This window comes from Pelodiscus sinensis, chromosome 18 (assembly GCF_052426305.1).
Source record: "Pelodiscus sinensis isolate ZL-2025 chromosome 18, ASM5242630v1, whole genome shotgun sequence".
Classification (NCBI taxonomy): domain Eukaryota; kingdom Metazoa; phylum Chordata; order Testudines; family Trionychidae; genus Pelodiscus; species Pelodiscus sinensis.
In genome coordinates this window covers 9,272,046-9,278,045 of record NC_143069.1, presented here as the reverse complement: position 1 = coordinate 9,278,045, position 6,000 = coordinate 9,272,046, and the positions used below count along the sequence as shown (strand labels likewise).

Genomic DNA, 6,000 nt, shown 5'->3' with positions numbered 1-6,000 from the left:
ATGCATGTCTCTACAGGGCTCCGGCAACAGCAGTCAAGAGCAACTGGTGACCTAAAGCCCAGCTAGAACCAGTTCCAGGTGGTTTTATATGTAAGAGAGTGTGCAATGAGTGTGGTCACTCTCTTGCACAAAAGCACATGGCTTTGCAGTGAGCTTTTGTAGTGTGGACACGTTTTTGTGGAAGATTTCTTCCACTAAAAGCTTCTTGCGCAAAAAGCCTGAGGTGTAGATGTAGCACATTTTATAGGAGATCTTGCTCATGAGGTTCTTACTTCATTTATGATCTGGCTACATGCTGGAAGCACAGGCAACGTGGCACAGGCACCCCAGCTGCCAGGAGAGGGAGGAGTCAGGGCAAGGAGTCAGCAGCCAGAAGCTGCACTTTGCTCACACAGCCTGCATGAGAAAGACAGTGGAAAGGCTGCCTGACCCCTGCACCTCCACTGCTGCTGCCAGGTACTGGGACTGGAGGAGGGAAGGGCTGGGCAGGACCCCATGGGGAGCAAATGGGAGCAGCTGCTGAGAGGGGAGGGAAAGGAGTAGCTGCTGTGGGGAGAGGGGTGCTGTCGGTAAGGGGAGGCAGCTGCTTGAGGGGCAGAAAGGGAACAGCTGCCGGGAGGTACAGGAGGGGACTGCTGGGGGCAGAGCTGTGCTTAGAATGGCAGCCCCCAGGCAGCAGCAAACAAATAAGCAAGTCTCTGGAGTAGACCAGGCCAGGGGTTAGATGGGGGATCACGGGTTTGGGAGAGTCCCTTGGGGAACACGATTCAGAAGAGGGCAGAGACAGGGGAGGTTAATCATAGAGGAAGGTGGGCATGGGCAGATTCACTCTTATGCCTCCCCCCCCCCCCCCCCCGGAATCTCCCCAGGATATAGGGTGAGGCCAACAATAAGGGTTTCAGAATGCAGAAGGCGCTCCAGGGTTGGGCGGTGAGAGTAGATGAGGACTCTGTCGGTGGTGGGGGTGGGTTCTGAGGGATGAGGGATTTGGGGTACTAGAAGGGACTCCAGGCTGGGGCCCAGGGTTTTGGCCTGCAGGGGGGAGGCTCAGACTGGCCTGACAGTAGTAAGCTAAGGGGCCAATTGCCTGAATTCCTGGGAGCCCCCTCCTGCTCTGGCAAGGGTGGAGAAGGTCTCCCTTCTCTTTGGGGAGTCTAAGTGCTGGTTCCTTTCTGTTCCCCCTCACAGGCCAGAGCCACATCTCCCCACTCCTTGAAGTGCCCAATCCCTTTCCTATTCTTGCTGAGATGTTGGTCCCAATCTCTTCCCATCGCGCTGAGTTCTAAAGTTAATTGTTTGTTTTGCAAAAAACTATTATGGTTCATCGCTTTTCAATTAGTCACTGTCATGGATTCACGGCCCTCAGGCTTTCTCCCAGCTCCATTCCTGGAAGGAAACCTTGTCATTGCAACATCCCTTCTCAGGGGTCCACTCTTTCTTGGGGGTTCAGCCAACCTCCTGGAACCACATCACTGAGCCTTCAAAACACAAGTCGCTTGTGGTGGCCCCCACAGGGAGGCCACTCGCTCTGGGCCTGTGAGGATCCACTTACAGAGGGAATAATGCCACCCTGAACTCCAGCCTGCAGCAACGCTCAGCCAGCGTAGAGCAGAAGGGTTTATTGAACATCTGAACCGAGAACAAGAAACTCTCTGGGCTCCCAGGCTTAGCACAACGCATCTAGTTCTTTCCTGCACCCAGGGGGAGCCCAGCTGCTTTCTCTCTCCAGTTCAGCAGCCCCCTCCTTCTAGCAGGTCATCCTGTATCATCTCCCCCTGTCCTTTGTCGTTGATCCTAGTTAAACAAGTTGCCTGGGCTCTTCTTCTTACATCCTTTGTTCCCACTGGCTGGAACTAGCTGCCAGGTCACTGGGGTCCTCTCTCCTCAGCCCTTAGTCATCCAATTCACCAGATCCGGGTGATTTCTAAGATGAGTTAGCTCTCCTGGTGACCAGGTCACCCATCACTAGAGTTCCCCATCTCTAGGCCATTGTCTAGGACCCTGGCTGCTAGGTGTGATCACACCAGGTCCCCTTCTATAACAAACTCCCTCTGCCAGCACCTCAGTAAACAAGCAGCATGCAGGGAAACTGAGGCACACACAGTATTACTGCAAAACACCAACAAAATTCCCAAATTCAGAACAGTCACCTTTTTAAATGCATTGATTACCTCATCGTGCTTGTGTTAAGAGACACTGAGAAAAGAACATCAGCATCTAATCTTCATAGATCATTCATACCCTCCTATACCTTTGACCCTTTAAGTTTTTAATTAACCAGAATAAACATAACATAGCCCTAACAATAGCCGGCAATAAAACTTCTGCTTCGCAGAGGCAGGTTTACACTTGAAATGCCAGAGTGGCACAGCTCCAAAGGGCATAGTAAATCCATCTCCAACAGAGACGATAGCTAGGTCGGTAGAAGAATTCTTCCATCACCTGTCTACACTGGGGATTAGGGTGGCTTAATGACATCGCTCAGGGGTATGGATTGCTCAGACCCCTGAGCAATGCAACTGGGTTAACATCAATTTTCAGTACAGAGCCGGACTTACTCCTATAGGAAACCAAATTTGAAAAAAAGCCTGGTAGAGCTTTTCTTCCTTATCATTTTCTAGCTTCCTGCTCCCCTCATCCCATGATTCTGCTTCCTCTATCTTCAAGGGTCACCTGGTAACCTTCATATTAACCCCCCACAAATTCCAAACAATCCACCTTGGTGGAGTTTCCATTCCGGATTCCCTTCCTCTGTGTGTCTTTGCAGCCACTGCCATACATTCCTTTTTGGTCATTATCCATCATAAAATTCCACATACAAACTCTTAAGCTATGACATTTCATAACATACACTTCCAAGGTAACACAGACCCTTCTTCACTTGGGCTACATCTATACGACAAGCCTCTTGCAGAAGAGCATTTGCATATGTCACACTCTCATTTGCATTTCCTCTTCCTTTCTCTTTTGTGTAAGAGGTTTTTGCACAAAAGGGTTTTGAGCAAAACCCACCTTTTGCGCAAGAGTCGTTCTTCTTCAAAAAACACATGATATATGTAAATGAGCATTCCATTTGCATTTGCTCTTACGCAGGAGTCTTGTAGTATAGACGTAGCCTTGGTTTAAAATTTTCCTTTCACTGTGGGTTACTCTGCATTGATTGACGACTGGAAATGGTGAACTGGAGCCAATGGGAACTGTGAGACTCTGTGACTAGGACCCTTTATGTAAACAAAGAAGTGCAGGCATGTTAGTGGCTTTGACAAAATGGGCCTTCAGCCCACCTTGAAAATCACTGCTCTAAACCTAACTGATCTAAGAAGCAATCCTTTAAAATGCTGAGAAATTGTGTGTCTAAACTGTCCTTCTGGCCATTTGTGAGTCTGGACATCCTTCTGCGAGTCATTGAAGCTTCCCATTATTGTCAGGTTTTTTGGATTATTTTGCATCTTTGGGTGAATTTACACTGCACCGTTTTTTTGGAATAACAGCCGTTATTCTAGCAAAAGAATGCTAACATCCACATCACAATTGTGTTCTTTTGAAAGAAAATTGAAATAACAGAGGGCTTTTTCTGACATTGGTAAACCTAATTCCATGAGGAATAATGCTTCTTCCGAAAAGCTTTTTTGGAAGAGGGTGTGTGTGGACACTCCACTGCTGCTATGTCAAAATAGTTCCTCACTAGGGCCATTCTAAAGTTATTTTCCCCACTGCCTTCTAGGGCTCTAAATTGAGATAGTGTGTCCACATTAGGAGAGCCTGCCTCAGACTAAATTTGAGTCTTCCCTGTAGTGTGGATGCTGTATTTTGAAATAAGCTTTTCAGGAAGATATTTTCTGGAATAGCTGATTCCAAAAGAAGCTTGCAGTGTAGACCTACCCTTACTAATTCCCTCTTTTATATTAATATAAAAAATGTGAATGGGTCAGAATGTCAATTGTCCAGTTACTAAGAATTCATAAGTAAATTCTCTGTGACGGCACAATACTATTAGTGAACATGAAAGCTAAACGTCTGGTCTGTGGCTAAAACTGTTTGCACAAACCATTTTGCAGTAAATCAATATGGGTGTGTAGGTTGTAAGACATTCATAGATAAACTAATGCTTTAAAATTCCTTTCAATATTTGCTAATCTAAAGCTCTTAGATTTGTTACAAAACCAAAAGCATAAATAACTCAGCAACACAATGCAGGTAGAATGATTTACTTCTGGGTATATGTTTGGCATATTTTGTGGTTTGAATGAATGCAAAAGATTGAGCTGAATATTCGTATAATTGCTTGAAGTATTTAACTTCACATTTAAATGCCAGCTTCACATTTGCTGACAATTTCATTTTATTTCATGCAAAATGGCTACTAAGTATAACAAAGTCCCTTGAGGGAAGTGAACTTAGAACTTCCAGATTTGAAAGCACAGGCTATAGTTGCACAAGGGACAACTTGGCGGGTTAAGAATCATTAGCAGGCTATTATCCTAGAAACACACAGGAGTCCCTAGGCGGGGACAGACAGCCATGCTTTTTCAGCATGGGTTACGTACTCATCCCCACTGTAGAAAGGCCACTCTCTGCTTCAGGACTCCACAGAACTTCAGCTTCCCATATCATGCCCAATAATGTTTCCCTCACTAAGGCTGGGTGTGGAGACTAAATCCGGGCTTCCGAGATCCAAAGGCAGGATCCCCTGCTGTTTCTGATAAATAATGACAACAATAAATTTGATTTCCGTAGCTGAGTCATAAAGCTCTCTATGTGATCTTGGTACTAGATGGAGAAAGAACTGAGATGGGATGGGTATGTGCTCAGAAATCAGGGGGCTGCCCAAGTTAAGGTTGGTTCAGTGGGGGAGTGTCCACTGCACACAGGATTGGAAGGGGTTAAGGTGGCCAGGTCTGCCTGTTTGAGCCACATGATGCATTCAGAGGGAGAGCCAGAGAGCAGGGAATTGAGAACAAGGAGGCTTAGTGGAGCAGGAACAGGTGGGGCCTATAAAGCCAAGAAGCTGGCAATGTCGAAGGGCTGCTGGAAAGGGCAGCCACTCCCTGGGTAGAGGGAGGAGGGGTTGGACTTGCTACACCCAGAACAAGGAGGGGGCCTGGAGCTTCAAGAAGCAGTCCAGGGAAGGAGCAGTGAGAGCTGGGGCAGGAAAACCATGAATTGCTGAGTGGAGAGTCCCTAGATTGGATCCTAGAGTAGAGCGAGAGCCTGGGTTCCCCAACTAGCCCCTATGGGCATGGCAAAAGACAGCAGACAGCCTGAGGCTTCTGGAAAGACTTGATTACACCTTCTCCAGAAGGGGAAGACACATATGGTGACCCAGCTGGAGGGGCAACTCTGGAAGAGGAGGCTGCCGTTCCTGGAGTAAGAGGGGTGTTTATGGTGAGAGGACAACAGGAAAGGCACTGCTGGGGGCAGGAGGGGATCACCTCTAACCCCCAGGATGGTCGGCAAGAGATGCCACTTGCAGTGTTGGGAACGAAATGCCAAAATGTGCAGACGCACAGAATTTAAGGCCAGAAAGGACCACTGTGATCATCTTGTCTGAGGTCCTGAACATCATAGGCCTGGCACCTCATCCCCACCCTCCCCCAACTCCTGTAACAGACCCCTAACCTCCGAGTTACTGACTACTGAAAGTCTTTAAGTTAAGGAGAAGCCACCATTGTCTCTAATTTAAATGTGCTTTTGACCTGTGCCCTTTGCTGCAAAAGAAGGACAAACAGATCCAGTTTGACTTATGGGTATGAACCCTCTGTGTTAACTCAGATCCCTACCTATGTAGTGTCCCACATGAGACCATTAGGGATACTTGCTACTACCAGTTGTAGACTGGTCACATGACATTGTAGGCAATTTCAACATACTTTGTCCTCCACAAACTTAACAGGCTCACTCTTAAAATCTCTTTGGGGCAGCGTTCCCAAAAGGCCACTTCTCTGTTTAAAAATCTTCATCTGTTTTCAAGCCCCAACATCTTAATGGCCAGTTTGCAGC

The 6,000-nt window shown here is 47.2% G+C and overlaps 1 protein-coding gene across 1 annotated transcript in view; it reads left to right on the top strand.

Moving 5' to 3' along the window:
• Positions 1-408: 408 nt before the first annotated feature.
• The window catches only part of LOC102450868 (butyrophilin subfamily 2 member A2-like), a 55,551-nt gene continuing 49,959 nt past the window's right edge, over positions 409-6,000 (top strand). The window contains exon 1 of the mRNA XM_089769976.1: positions 409-456. The gene's annotated coding sequence lies outside the window, so the exon portion shown is untranslated. The remainder of the gene's footprint in view (positions 457-6,000) is intronic.